At 40.6% G+C, this 16,269-nt stretch overlaps 1 protein-coding gene and 1 pseudogene across 7 annotated transcripts in view; one reads left to right on the forward strand and one right to left on the reverse strand.

Annotated features, from left to right (window-relative positions):
* The window catches only part of ARHGAP29 (Rho GTPase activating protein 29), an 82,589-nt gene extending 70,111 nt beyond the window's left edge, over positions 1–12,478 (reverse strand). For 5 of the 7 annotated variants that reach the window (XM_054721401.1, XM_028152322.2, XM_028152321.2 and 2 more), the window contains exon 1: positions 75–218. The gene's annotated coding sequence lies outside the window, so the exon portion shown is untranslated. Of the gene's footprint in view, positions 1–74; positions 219–12,325 lie in introns of those variants that run through there. The other 2 variants (XM_054721400.1, XM_054721399.1) reach the window with 1 other exon arrangement.
* On the forward strand, positions 11,276–15,909 carry LOC129150323 (high mobility group protein B1-like; annotated as a pseudogene).
* The last annotated feature ends 360 nt before the right edge of the window (positions 15,910–16,269 follow it).

Raw genomic sequence — 16,269 nt, forward strand, 5'->3', positions numbered from 1 at the left:
CCCTCGACCGCAGCTCGCGGGCGGCCGCCGTGAGTGACCCCAGCCCGGAGAGGCAGCCACCGCCCAAAGCTCACCGCGGCGCTCCATCCCGTGTGCCGGATGCGGACGCCCGCCCAACACTCACGGCCGCCGGCGACGTCGCCGGCGAGGGCTGGAGCTCGTCGTCCTCATCTCCCAAGACCCGCGGACCTCGGCCAAGTCACCGCCGCCCTGCAACCACCACCGCCACCACTGCGCCGGCCGCCGCCGCCGCCGCCCGCCCCCTGGCTTTGCTCCTCCCGCCGGACTCGTCCCGCCCTCTCGGGCCCAGCCCATTGGTCAGCACCTCCGGGAGGCGGGGCTCGGCGTCCAGCTCTCGCGCACTGGACGCTGAATGTCAGCAGCACCCAAACCCGCAGACTAGACTGTCCCCAACATCACAACACGTGTCCGTCACTCCGTGTGGCACGTTAGGAGGAGCGAACCTTCGGAACAAGTCACCTGATGGCTAGATCTGGCTAATGGGAGTTTCTCAAGGGGAGCAATCTACATTTTTTAGGAGGTACTTCTTTTGACCACCTTGTTTCTCCCCCTCCAACTCCTTTAAGAAAACAAAAACAAAAAACAGGACGCCACACAAGTAAAGGGTAACACAGGCCTGGGGCTCAACTCCTTTTCAGAAGAACGAACTTCCTCAAAACCGGCCAACCACTGTGCCCTCTGTAGGGGAATACTTTCCACTTGGAACAGTGATATTCAACCTTTTTTATTTTTTATTTTTTTATCTCCTGGCACACATAAGCTAATTACTAAAATTCTGTGGCACACCAAAAATATATATTTTTTGCCAATCTGATTTTAAAAATAGGTATAATTTTGATTCATTCACACCAGATGGCTATTGTTGTATTGGCTGTTGTCATTATTTTATTTGACAACCGAAGGGAAAAGAGGTCAGTCCCCCTGACTAAAATAGGTATTGCATGTTTTTAAAATTCTTGCGGCACACTAGTATGCCACAGCACACTGGTTGAAAATCACTGATTTAGAGCGATATTACTTTTTTCAACTGCACTCTTAAACTCACTCAAAATAAGAAAAACGTCTTTGAAAGATAAAATAAAGCAGCAGGGGCTGAAAGCACATAAGCTTCCATATCATACTACTCACTGGAACAAGCAATGTCATTTACCACAGTGCTGGAACATTCAGAGAGAACTGGAGACAAAAAGGGCATATGGGGAGGGTGGCTGGATAGTAGTTGAGGCAGAGAGAAAAATTATCACGTGGGAGAAAGCAGAAAAAGACAAGAGTGTAAGGAAGAGAAACAGAAAAAAACAGGGCTGCAGGCACAGGGAGAGGCAAAACCAAGTAAGGCAGAAACAGGTGAAGGCAGAAAAAAGAAAATAAGAATGAGAAATAAGAGAAAGGAAAGACTACCTAGCTACAGAGATATTTGAAAAAGGAAGTGAGCATGATAGAGTGAACAAGTGAAGTAGAGAGGGAGAAAATACTCATTGACAAAGAGATGAGGAACATCTTTCATATCTTTGAACTCTTATATGACAAACAATGGTGGGGAAATAAAGCAAATTTGGTCCTGCAAGTGCTACTTGGAAAAGATATATATGAAAATGCTGCCGAAACCGGTTTGGCTCAGTGGCTAGAGCATCGGTCTGCGGACTGGAAGGTCCCAGGTTCGATTCCGGTCAAGGGCATGTGCATTGGTTGCGGGCACATCCCCCGGTGGGGGGTGTGCAGGAGGCGGCTGGTCGATGTCTCTCTCTCATCGATGTTTCTGGCTCTCTATCCCTCTCCCTTCCTCTCTGTGAAAAATCAATAAAATATATATTTAAAAAGAAAGAAAGAAAGAAAAGAAAGAAAATGCTGAGCTCCTTGGTTACTTTAGCTCCACACTAAATTTTTACTCAACCCCACAAATTTACCTCTGCAAACCCCAAACACAACAGTACCAAGGACATGCCACAGATACTCAGGAAACCTCAAAAAACAACTGTCCTTCTAACACTTAAAAATAAAAATGCACCATGGACTCTCACCATGGAAACTGATAATGCCCTGAACTGAAACTAAATAACTCTTCGGAGGCGATATTAGGAGATCCCAGGCCAAAGGGAGAGTGGGGGTGGGAGAGCAGTGCAACCCTGATTAAATGATAATTAAGATTTTTCAGGAAGCAATATGAGAAAGTCACTCAACCTGAAACACCCCCTTACATTTATTTTTAAATATATTATTTTGGTTGATCTATCCAATATTCCTCTTAATAGAGAGGATTGTGTTCCTTATTAAAGTAGAACTGGCAATGTCACTGACAATGTCTTCAACAAGGTCCTGATGGGGAGAAAAGGTATGTGGGGTGGAGGTGGTGGTGTGACAAGAAACAGAAAGGAACACACAGGAGCGAGGAAGAGAAAAATTAGTGAAAGAGAAACAAAGAAAGATGTGAGAAGGCAAGAAACAGTTGTGGAGAGGTGAAAAAGACAGAGGGAAAGAAGACCAAGAAAGATGCAGAGACAAGTGGAGGCAGAGAAAAAGAAAATAAGATGGAGACAGAACAAGAAGAGACAAAGAGAAATGATGCAGATAGAGACTGCCCAATGACAGAGAAATGGAAGAAGGACACTTCTCACACACAATTCTAGAGAAGTGAAGCCTATTAGGCTCCTAGGATGTTACCTGAAAAAGGTAAATATGAGAACCCAGGCTCCTTGATTACCTGGCCTCTACAATTATTTCATAGACTTAATTTTTAAAAACGTACCCATTAAGCCTTTAACCTAGCTGTACTAAGATCTAGAGCACTAGAGATACTGGAGATACCTAACATCCAAATGTTCCTGTTTGGAGGACAGTGATGCACCATGGACACTCTCCATGGAAACCACTGATGACTAAACTGAAGGACACGAATGCGGAGAGAGGAAAGGATTCTGAAGGTAGTGGCAGGGCAACTCTCAGGGAGCTTAATGGAGGAAAATCTGCCCCTCTGAGCTGCTCTGGGTTACTTTCAAAACCCTTCCCACTAGATCTACCTCCAAACCATCTCAAAACAGACAACTATTGTGCATAGGATGTGACACAGAGTGGGTCTTCAATGAACACTAGGTGGTTAATTATAAGTAAGGTTTCTCAATCCCAATCTTCCTCTCAAACGTTTTAAAAAATACGTTAATTTTCTGTCATCTCCATTCTTCTTCCTTAGTCAGGAGGATAGTGACATTTGGAAACATTTGAAAAAAATTATTAACCTCCCCACTTGCATTTTGTTTATAATAATGTTATATCACACATGTAAGTTGCAAGTATGAAAAGCATGTTATTGCAATGATACTTTTCTGCAAGTCCAAAACTCTTGGTTAATAATTAAACAGTAAAGTATTTTTTAAAAAATAAAATCATCTGTACATATACTATAGAAATTCGACATCTTAAAATGTTATTCAACAAGTTGGAGGAAAAAAAATTGCTGAAGAAACATATAACTGAAAAGAAATTACTTGAGCTTTTTACCATTTTACATTATTATTGTCTCTAGTATTTCCTTCTCAAACAGAAATTCCTATGCTCTATAATGTTGCTCTTGACTCAGCCATTCTGTAGAGCTTCAACTTATATATTGTTAAAATCTTTTTCATGTGTTCTCTGCAGTGTTGACACAGTATTGTCATTTTTACTAGGTAGGTGTCTTAATATTCCTGAAGCTCATTCTGTAGTTTAGGTAGCCTACTTTTCATTACAGAACATGGTCCTAAAAAACGACTTACAATGCCTGGAGACATTTTTGGTTGTCATAACTCAGGAAGAGGTTTTACTGACATCTAGTGGCTATACACCAGGGATGCTGCTAAATATCCTACTTGCACAGAAAAGAAACCCTCCCAAAGAATTACCTAGCCCAAAATGGTCAATAGTCTCAAGGCTGAGAAACCCTGCTCTAGATTCAATTACCACTCTATAAGCAATGCTGAAGACAGAGGATGCACTAAATTACAGCACAGGATGCACTCAGCAAAATCTAGACTCAGCCATTTGATAGAGCAAACACAATTTATTAAATAAATTGCAAGAAAAATATAGAAAGAAAATCTGTAGATTAAAAAAAATACCTTAAGGTATTTTTTTTAATCTACAGATTTTCTTTCTATATTTTTCTATATATATATATAGATATATATTTTTCTATATATAAATATAGATATATATAAATATAGATATATATATATATATATATGAAATGCAAGAATAAATGAGACCAGACTTGCCCTTCTACTATGTTGTCTTCAGACACTGTACTACAGGTAGCACAAAACTGTGATCCTTGAGAGAAGGGATCACAAATAAATGAGGTAAACCCTACAATGGCCCCAACTTTCCACCTGGAGACACAGTCTAGACCATGGCACAGGAAGGGGAAAGCCATGCAAAGTGTGGTACTCTTGTTGAGACAGAGATCATAGTCCAGGGAGACTGGGGCAGCTGAAATCTGTAGAGCAGAGTAACAGAGAGAAAGGAAGAAGACTCCAGAAATTTGCACAGGCAATTCCTTAATTCTCTTGCTGAATATAAGGGAGAAATTCCACAAGAATGGTTAGCCATGGGAAATGTAGCAGGACATTTCCCATGGTTCCCACAGGGCTGAGAGACCTCTTGAGTTTTCATCAACCAGACCAGGAGGGGAGACCTGTTGAACACGCAAGGAGAGATCCCAGAAAGGCATGTGTTAGTAGTACATCTAAAAGAGCCCTAATAAAAGTGGCATTCTAGACTCACCCCAATGAAGCTTCAAAACAAGTCTCATTTGTAAATTTCAATAATGTGTTGTAGTACTTAAAACATATGCTGAAGTAAAATGCATGACAATACCACAAAGTAAGAGAGGAGGGAAATGAAAGTATATAATAAGGTTCTTACATTATATGTGAAATAGCATAATATATTTTTTTAAATATATTTTATTGATTTTTTTTTACAGAGAGAGGAAGAGAGAGGGATAGAGAGTTAGAAACATTGATGAGAGAGGAACATCAATCAGCTGCCTCCTGCACACCCCCTACAGGGGATGTGCCCGCAACCAACGTACATGCCCTTGACCGGAATCGAACCTGGGACCTTTCAGTCCGCAGGCTGGTGCTCTATCCACTGAGCCAAAACAGTCAGGGCAGCATAATATTTTTGAAGGTATCTATAATAATAAAAGCTAATATGCTAATTAGACCAGATGTCCTTCCAGACGTCCTTCCTTCCTGACAAAGCTGCAGCAGGCGGGGGCCGCAGCAGAGGCAGCAGAGGCTCCGTCCCCGTGGGGGCAGGCGGGAGCCAGGGCCAAGACCCTTGCACAATTTTGTGAATCAGGCCTCTAGTACTATAATAAGTAGAAATATATAATAAAATCTTAAGAGGTACAGTAAGCCAATAGAAGACGTAAGTGGAATTTCAAAAAAATTAATCCAAAAAAGAAAAGAAACAAAAAACAGATGAGACAAATTAAAAACAGCAAGATGACAGATTTAAACCCAATCATATCAATAATTACATTAAATATACTCTAAACACACCTATGAAAAGTCAGAAATTGTCCAATTGTATAAAAAAGTAAGACCCAACTACATACTGACTGTAAGAAACAGACTTGGAATACAAAGATACAAATAGATTGAAAGTAAAACAACAGAAAAAGATGTACCATGGAAATATGAATCAAAAAATTAGAAATAGTTCTATTATATCAGACAAGGAGTTTTACCAAAGATAAAGAGTAACATTTCATAATGATTAATAAGTCAATTCATTATAAAGACTTAATCCTAAAAGTGTATGCACCTAAAAATAGAGCTCTAAAATATATGAGGCAAAAACTGACAGAAGTGTCAGAAAAAAAACAGATAAATCCAATATAGTTAAGATTTCAACAATCTTCTCTCAGTAACTGATACAGATAGCAGAAAATTTGTAAGGATATATAAGATATAGAAGATTCAGACAATATTATCAGCCCTCTGATAGACATGTACAGAAAATTCTACCTAGCAACAGCAAAATACATATTCTTTTCAAACAAACATAAAATATTCACTAAGACCATATATGGGACCATACATACAATAAGTCTCAATAAATTTAAGAGGATTGCAATCATACAGTATATGTTCTGACCCAAACAAAATTAAATTTGGAATAAATAACAATAAAATAATTGGGAAATCCCTAAATATTTATAAGTTATAAAATATATTCTTAAATAATCTATGTGTCAGGTTTCCACAAGGGAAATCTGAAAATATTTTGAATTGAATGAAAATGAAAACACATGTCAAGTGTATAAGTTACACAGTGAAAGCAGTGGTTAGAGAAATGTAGAGCTTTATATTTTTTTGTTAAAAAGAAGGGTCTAAAATCAGTGATCTAAGCTTCCACTTTAATAAGCTAGTGAACAAAGAACAATTTAAACACAAAAGAAGTAAAGGAAAGGAAATAATGATAAGAGTAGAAATCAATGATATAGAAAACAGACAACAGAAAAATCAACATAACTAAAAGCTGGTTCTTTGAAAGAAATCATTTAAAGACATACATATTTAGCTAGACTGATAAAAAAGTAAGAAGAGAAAACAAATTACTAATATCATTAATGAAAAAAGAGACATCAGTACAGACCCTACAGATATTAAAAGAATAACAAGGCAATGTTATAAACAACTTTGCCAATAAATTCAACAACTCAGATGAAATGGAAGAATTTCTTGAATTACACAAATGACCAAATCTAACCCAAGAAATAGAAAATCTGAAAAACCTTATATGTATTAAAGAAATTGAAAATGTCTCAGAAAGAAAACTGCAGACCCAGATGGCCTCACTGATGAAATCTATTGAATCAGATAAAATAATCCTACAAAAACTCTCAAAAAATAAAGACAGGAACATTTTTCAACTCATTTTCTGAGGTCAACATTACCCTTATTCTGAAACTAGACAAAGACATTATCAGAAAAACATACCAAATTTCTTGACATAGTATTAGCAAGTCAAATCCAACAATATGTAAAAAGGATATTACATTATGACCAGAAAGAGTTTGTCCCCGGAATGCAAGCTTCCTTTATTATTCAATAGGGGGGGGGGGGGTGTGTGTGTGGGGGGGGTAGGGGGGGAATCTTCTCAATAGATGCAGAAAAAACATTTGACAAAATTCCACACCCATTCATGATTAAAGCAGTCAGCAAAGCAGGAATAGGAAAGAATTCCTTCAACCTGATAAAAGGCATATACCAAAAATCAACAGCTTACACCATAGTTAATGATAAAAGACAATGTTTTCCACTTAAGATCAGGATCAATAATGTTACTGAAGGTCTTAGTATAATAAAACAAGGGAAAAAATAGCACATACAGATTGAAAGGGAAGAAGTAGAACACTTCATTCTAAGTTGACATGTTTGTATACCTAGAAAATCCTAAGAGACCTATAAATAAGTTTGTCAAAACTGGGGATGGGGTTGTACTGACATTTGAATGACATACAAATGAACATAGCAAGGTCACGGACTACAAGGCCAATATACCACAATCAACTCTATTTCTATATAACAACAAACAATTGGACAATACAATTTTAGAAACTAATACTATTTACAATAACATCAAAAAATACTTTTAGAAATAAATTTAATAAATTATGTACAAGATCCTAAATTTAAAACTACAACAAAACTAGTGCAAGGTAAAGAACTGAATAAATCAACAAGTATACCATGTTCATGGATTGGAGGATTCAATATTGTTAAGACTTTAATTTCCCTCAAATTAATTTATAATTTCAAGCAATCTCAAATAAATCCCTCCTGAATTTGTATAGAAATTGACAGGTCAAGTCTAAAATGTACATGAATATGTAAAAGATATGGAACAGCCAAAACAATTTTGTAAAAGAACAAAATCATAAGACTTACACTGCCTGATTTCAAGATTTAGTACAGTTACAGTAATCAAGACAGTGTGATATTCGTATAAAGAGAAACACAGACCAACAGAATAGAATAGAGTTCAGAAATAGACCCACATATATACAATGAGTTGATTTTCAAGAGGTACCAAAGTAATTCAATCAGAGAAAGGCAGTCAAATGGTGCTAAACCACATTTGAGAGAAAAAAATGACCCTCAACTTACTTCACAGCATACCCTAAAATTGTATCACAGACCTAAATATAAAACTTAAAACTATCAATTCTTTAAATTCAGGAGTCAGAGGGGGCAGCTGCCCCCCCTTTTTTTTATTGTTGATAGTATTACAATTGTCCCCCGTTTTCCATCCCTTTGCCCCCTCCACCCAACCCCCTATGTTCTTTGGCTATTTTAATAAATAAAAGCTTTGACGGAACACAACCATGTCCAATCACTTATGTATTGTCAATAACTATTTTTGAGCTACAACAGCAGAGCTGAGTAATTGAATTGCTATAGCCTGTAAGCCTAAAATATTTACAATCTGGTCCATTAAAAAAAAAGTTTGAGGATACCTCTTCTAAAAGAAAACATGGGAAGAAATCTAGAGAACAATTTCTCAGACACAAAAAGTAAGAACCATAAGAAAACATTAGTAAACTGGACTTCATCAAAATTTAAAATTTCTCTTAGAAAGACACTATTAAGAAATGAAATACAAGTCACAAATTGGGGGAAAATATCTGACAAAGGACTTGTATTCAAATTGTATCAAAAATTCTTACAGCTAGATAATAGGAAAACAAACAACCCAATAAGTTAATGAGTAAAAGATATAAGCAGACACTTTGCAAAAGAAGATACACAACTGGGCAATACGCATATGAAATAGTGTTCAACATCATTAGTATCTAGGAAATGCAAATTTAAACTCAATGTGGTACCATTAAATGTCTACTAAAATTCTTAATTTTAGCTAAATTGAAATACTAAATTTGGGGCAGGATGCAGAGCAACTAAAATTCTCACACATTGCTGCTACACAAGGTACACAACCACTTTGGAGAACAGCCTGGCAGTTTCTTATACAGTTAAATATACACTTACCATACAACCCAGCAATTCTACTCTTTTGAAATGAAAACATACATTCATCCAAAAACTTGTACACTGGGTAGAAAATGTTTCAGTCCTCACATTGGCAAGAAATAGAACTTTGGCAGTCAAATGATGCTAAATAACTTGACATCATGCTATAGGTACAGTAGGAAATTATAAACAAGCAAACAAAATAGTCTTCAAAGCAGGATGTACATAGCAACTTTTTTCATGATAGAAAAAAACTGCAACAACTCAAATGTCCATCAACACATAAATGGGTAAACAAATTGTGATATGGCCTTAAAATGGAATACTACTTAATAAATATCCAAAAACCATAGATGAATCTCAAACACATTATGCTAAACAAAAGAAGCCAGACACAAAAGAATATATACTGCATGATTTCATTTACATGAAATTCTAAAAAAGATGGAACATAATCTTCAGTAACAAAAAACATCAATAGTTGCCTGGGGGCAGGGATTATGGGGGGTGGGAGGAGGGAAGAGCTCCATAATAAGCATGAGGGAACTTTTTGGAGCGATGGAAATGTTCTGTATCTCGATTTGGTGGTGATTGCATGGGTGTGTACATTTGTCAAAACTCACTCTAAGTACATATGCAAAAATCTGTTATGCTGGTGCTCAATGCATATTACATAAACTATAAGTAAAAGTATAAGAGATTCCTTTTGAATAGTTCCTCAAACTCAACTTCCTTCCATAATACTTTAAAAAACATTTTCCATCCTCTTCCTTAGAAAGGAAGATTGTGGTATTTGAAAACTTTCACAGTGACAAATACTGAAACATTTTTTATGAAAAAGAAAAATTCTTATCTAGGGAGGCAGTATCATCAAATGGCTCTTTTGCTTATAGAGCAATAATAAAGACAAAGAAGAGAAAAATCCTCATCATACCAAAATGAGTTCCTAACCTTCCTTTTAAACCTCCTTGTTTCATTACATGCGAATGTGTCTTTATGTGTTGTGGCTCATCATCATGCTATAGGTAAGGTAGGAAAGTATCAACAAAGCAAACAAAATAGTCTTCAAAGCAGAATCATGGAAGCTGATCAATAACATCCTGGTATACATTAGACATAACTAGCAATTCTGGCCAGAAGGACTCTTCCACCTTCCGTGCTTATTAAAGTCATTTTCTTAACTTCAGTCTCATACAAAACATCACCTTGTCTAAGAAGCCTTCATTCTCTCCACTGAAAAGAAATCATCCCCCTACTTTCCCAACGGACATTCAACATACATTTCTTGGGTAACCCAAGATATTATGTCTTGGGTCCTATTTATTCAGATTGTCTACTTCTACCCAAGAGACTGAAAGGTTCCGTAGGACCCTAACATAGAATGGGATCACACTAAATTGAGTGAATGCTGAAATGAATCACCAATACAAATCCTTCCAGGGTGCCTTCTGGGTATGAGTTTTGTTCAACATACTACGTAACCCCGGGGGCCAACAGCAATGGTTGCAGAAGTCCAAATTCCTAGCGAAAGGGCCTTTGCAGAAGGCACTGATAATTTAGGTGTTCTATTTTAGAGAGGTGGGCAGAGCCAGAATGACCAGCCATCACAGATTCCTGAACAGTGCTTTCCTCCTCTCAGCCAAAGTTCTATTTCTTGCCAAGGTGGGGACTGAAACATTTTCTACCCAGGCCTATCACTTTCCTCCGAGTTCACTCCTAAACTCTTCTCAGAATTAGAAGACTAGAGCTATTTGAACCATAAAAGCTAATGAAACATAAGCGTCAAGATTCCTCACTTGCACAGTTCCTACCGTCGGGAAGCATTTCTAAGTACGCATTTCTGGCACACTGCCTAAAGAAATCTCTGAAGAAAGAGATCTAAATCTCCAAGACGGTCGTAGTATTTGTTGATTTCTTTATTCATTCTAAATTAGTCACTGTCATATCTAATTTAAGATTACTTTTCGTGAAAAGGAAACCCCCTCACCAAATCTGAACAGGGGGAAAGAAAAGGGTAAATGTGGAACCAATAGCTCCTTGGCTATTTCAGTTACACTTAAGTCTTGGAACTTGCACAAAGCACCTCCTCACTTCCCCCAAAAGATCCACAGTCAGAAGACAGGATATCAAAGATAAAAAAAAAAAAAACTCAATGTGGAGAGGGAGGGGGGGATGATAAAGAAACGTCACTTTTGTCTCTAATGAGAGGTAGGAGTGAAAAAGCAAGATAGACTCTGGACATGTCAGAGGGTCTCAAAGCAAGGGGAGTCCCCGGCTACTCTCAGGCCAAAGGAGAGCCGTCCAGGGAACGAGGTTAGGATCCTGAGGTCCTGGGACGGCTAAGGCAACCGCCTCACCGGGATACTCTCTCCCGGTAGTAGCTGCAATCCTCCGCGGGCCAATTCCTATTTTGCAAAGAAAGCACAGGACTTGCTCCTGGGCCAAGGCTGGGAAATGGTAGATACAGGCTGGGGGCGATGGGTGGGGAGGGCTGGGGAAGGGACAGCTACGGGGAGAAGAGAAGTGGGGGTAGAAGGGGAGGGTATGGAGAAAGCGACATGCACGCACCAGAGGGGGGGGGGGGGGCACGCGGACAGACAGGGACGGAGAGTGCTTTTCCACCTTTAGGGCGCCCCCCACCCCGCAAATGTTAAAACAGTCGAGGCCTAGGTGAGGGGAAGTGTGATTTTTTTTTTTAAAAAAAGGTAAATATGGAACAAGAGATGTCTGTTATTTTACCTAAGTCTTTGCATTTGTCGGACTGAAATTTCAGAAAACGCCACCAAACTTCCCAAAAGATCCCCAGTGAGGAAGGCGAATGGGAAGACCCAGTGGGGGAAAGGGGAAAGGAGCCCGCATTCCGACGGAGGCGGAGGAAGGCGCGTGGCCAGAAAAGGGAGAGGGGCTGCAGGAAGCTCGGCGGAACCTGGAAGGGGATGCAAGTCCGCCGGCGAGTCTCTCCCGGCGGCCACGTCGCTTAACGCCGGACACCCATCCGGGGTCCGCGGGGAGCGCGAGGCGACGGCTCGCGCCCTCCCGACTTCTCCGCTCCGGCCACTCCCGGCGCACCCACTGCTCGGGCCGAACCCCTCCCCGAAGGACTAGGAGCCCCAAGGACCCCGGCCCGGCTCCCAGCGCAGACCGCAGCCGCACCGCTTCCGCTCAGGGCCACCGCGTGGGCCGCCCGGACCTTGGACCGCACCTCGCGGCCGGCCACCACGCGTGACCCCAGCCCCGAGCCGCCGCCGCCGCCGCCGCGGCCGAAGCCAGCGCCGCCGACCCACACTCACCGCAGCGCTCCATCCCGCGTCCCGGACGCGGACGCCGGCCCGACACTCACGGCCGTCGCCGCCGCCGCCGAGGGCTGGAGCTCGCAGCCCCCATCCCCCCACGACCCGCGGACACTCGGCCAAGCCGCCGCCGCCCCTGCAGCCACCGCCACTACCGCGCTGTCCGCCGCCGCCCCGCCCCCTGGCCTCGCTCCTCCCGCCCTGCCTCGCCCCGCCCCTGGAGCCCAGCCCATTGGCCCACGCGCAGAGGGGGCGGGGCTGGGCGCCCAGAAGCAGGTGGGGCGGTTTCTGGCTCTGGCACGCAGGGAGACCGGCTGTCAATAGCTCGGGAGCCCGCAGACGGTCCCCAACACAGGAGGTGTTGGCCAGACTGTGCGGTTTGCCACAGGACCAGCGAAGCGAACCTTAGAAACAAGTCACCTTTTGCACCCTCCAGCAGGGAGCAGGTCTTCTGCCCTTGTTGTTTAAGTGGAGATTTCCCTGGTGGACACTTTGAATTCCTTCTAGGAATCTGGTCTTCAACTTTTGTCTGCCTTCTTCCCCCACCCTTATGGAACAAAACTATATTTCGTGCTTAACTTTAAAACTGCCCGACCCGCTGCTGGGCGCCAGGCAATCTGTCTTATACTGATTGTCATTTTCAGAAACTAAATTATCCAACTATTATGGCTTATAGAAGTTGCTCAATAAATACTAGTTGAATTTCCCCCTAACTGTGCAACTTGCTACTTACCATTAAATGCTCCCCTGAGTAATGGTATTCACCAACAACCAAAATTAAAGCATTTATCTAGACGTTGGATCATACAACCTATATTTTAAAAGTACAGTGTTCCTCTTGAATAATTAGTGTATATATTGTAATACACCCAATCTACCAAGAATACCCTTCCTGTCATCTATGCTGAGACATAGCAGGCGCTCCGTAAGTTTTAGTTGAGTAAATGGGTAAAACTTTGGGAAGGGAATTTGAAAAAGTTTCTCAATCTCAACCTCCCCTTAACTTTTTTTCAAAATATATTAAACATATGCCATATTCTCCATTCTCTTTTTTAAAAAATATACTTTTATTGATTTTAGAGAAAGAGAGGAAGGGAGAAGGAGAGAGAGAAACATCAATGAGAGAGAACTATCCATCAGCTGTCTCCTGCCTGCTCCTCTACTGGGGATCAAACCGCAATCACTGGGTGCACAAGATGATGCTCAACCAACTGAGCCACACCAGCCAAGGCATCCACTCTACTTTTTTTACTCTGGAAGAATATGATATTTGAAAACAGAGAAAGATGGCAATTCATTTTTGCAAAATAAATACAATTATTAACTAAGAAAGAATGACTATCAAAAATATGTTATTTGAGACAGGTGGCTCATGTGTTTGGTAAAGAAAAGAAAGAATTAAGGGCAATTCTGGCACTAAATTCTATTAACCATGTCCCAGCACATGCCCTTATGCACCAACTTGTTTTTTACATATAAACATTTCTTGGTTAAAATGGCTCAAGAGCATAGCTTTGAAGGACAAAGAATCACAAACAAGCTAAAATCTTTCCATGATAGAGCTAATACTGCCTCTGCTAAAGCCTTCCTCTTCTCCTCACAGAATATCAATCATCCCATTTGACATTATATGGTACATACAATCCTATTCTTGTGGCACTTGTGGTTCTCATAAGTATTTTATTTGGTAGCATTTATTTATACTAATTAGATTGTGAAGGTCTACAGTATTATGTTGCATAGGTATATGTCTGGTATAGAAGGGACTAAGTATTTTCTGGAGAAATGTTGAGGGAATGACCAGTAAGCCAAGAAATAAAAATCCTTCAAGATATGTTGGTTTTGTTTTTGTTTTTACCATAATCTCTGCTCAACTTGTTTAACAGGTGAAACCAAATGCAATGGCTTCAAAACCACTTGCCTAAGGCAAAGCCCGTCCCAAGTACCCTGTGACCTGAGGTGAAGGGATTGATAATGCAGGCAGGTGCTCCACGCGGACAGTAGAGATTGGAGCCCAAAAGGAGAGTTCAGTGGATATAGGTGCTCTTCCTCTCAGCCACACTTAAGTGATAGTCTGTTTCGGAGAGTGCAACATCATCCACCAGACCAATTTTACTCATTGTTCAAATATGTATTGAGTACCTTCGATGGGCCAGGCATTGTTCTAAGCACTGGGAATTATACTAGGGAACTTTAAATCCATTCTCAGGCTCTCCTCAACCATGATTAAATGCCTTGGAGAGGAGTTGAAGTAATGAAATCAGGTAAGGGTGGCCCAAAGGCAGGTAGGCTCCCCATCACTGTAGCTGCCTTTGACCTTTGCTGCTGGAGCATTTAAAAAGAATCACGGAGAGCCCGACAGGCCACACTGAGTACAAAGACACCAGATTCCAAACTGGACAAAACTCACCAAGCAGGTTATTAATCTTGATTCCATGATGCTAGTAATTGAGAAACAAGGAATCAATTCAGACCACATACTGGAAATAAATGTGAAAGACATTGCAAACATTCAATAATTCTGTGTTGTCATGAGGGGAGAGGAAATGAAGGCTGAAAAAAAAAAAGAAGAAAAACTCAATTGAGTGTATGGATATGATATCATACTAATTTCATGTTTGGATTAACATATTAAATTTCAAACCCCAGCTGTTTTTGTTTTGTTGTTTTTGTTATCTTAAGCTCTCTGTAAGACATTTGATAACATCAATCTCTGTGCTTGAGTCACTATGTACCATGATCCTACTTAGTGTTTTAACAACACATGTAGGTAAACTCTCCCAATGGTTAGTGCAAAATGATACTATTGGCTTAAAATTTGAATTATTGATATTGTTGTGAATGAAGAGATGATAATGATGATGATACAGCAATAAAAACTAGCCTTCCATGGACAGCCATTGCAGTACATTGAGCTCTATAGAGACAGTGCTGGGGCAAGTGCCAGCCGGAGGGGCACTGGGCAACTACTGTGTGCTTACTGAGGAAAAGTAACTAAATGTGGCCAAAGGAGATCCTTAAGAAGCTGAGAGGCAAAATGTCATCGTATGCTTTCTTTGTGCAAACTTGCTGGGAGGAGCACAGGAAGTAGCATCCAGATGTTGCAGTCAACTTCTCAGAGTTTTCTAAGAAGTGCTCAGAGAGGTGGAAGACCATGTGCTAAGGAGAAATGAAAATATGAACACATGGCAAAGGCAAACAAAGCCCGTTATGAGAGAGAAATGAAAACATATCCCTCCTAAAGGGGAAACAAAAAAGAAATTAAAGGATCCCAAAGCACCCCAGAGGCCTCCTTTGGCCTTTTTCTTGTTTTGTTTTGAGTATCCCCCAAAATCAAAGGAGAGCATCCTGGCCTATCCATTGGTGACGTTGCAAAGAAGCTGGGAGAGATGTGGAATAACACTGCCTAATAGACAAGCAGCCTAATGAAAGGAAGGCTGCTGAGCTAAAGGAGAAATACAGAAAGAACACTGCTGCAAAAAAAAAGGGAGTCGTCAAAGCTGAAAAAAAGCAAGAAAAAGAAGGAACAGGAAGAAGATAAGGAAGATGAAGAGAAGGAAAAGGAGGAGGAGGAGGAGGTGGAGGAGGAGAGGAGAAAGAAGAACAAAAGGAGGAGGAGGAGCAGGAGAAGGAGAAGGAGGAGGAGGAGGAAAAGAGGAGGAGGAGGAGGAAAAGGAGGAGGTGGAGGAGGAGGAGGAGGAGTTGTTGTTGGTTTTATGGAAGTTTTTTTTTTTTTCTTGTCTATAAAGCATTTAATCTCTCTGTACACAACTCACTCCTTTTAAAGAAAAAAAAATTGAAATGTAAGGCTGTGTAAGATTTGTTTTCAAACTGTACAGTGTCTTTTTTGTATAGTTAACACACTATCCTATGTGTCTTTAGATAGCCCTATCCTGGTGGTATTTTCGTAGCCACTAACCTTGCCTGGTACAGTGTAGGGGTGA

The sequence above is a fragment of the Eptesicus fuscus genome, chromosome 9 (assembly GCF_027574615.1).
Source record: "Eptesicus fuscus isolate TK198812 chromosome 9, DD_ASM_mEF_20220401, whole genome shotgun sequence".
Lineage (NCBI taxonomy): Eukaryota > Metazoa > Chordata > Mammalia > Chiroptera > Vespertilionidae > Eptesicus > Eptesicus fuscus.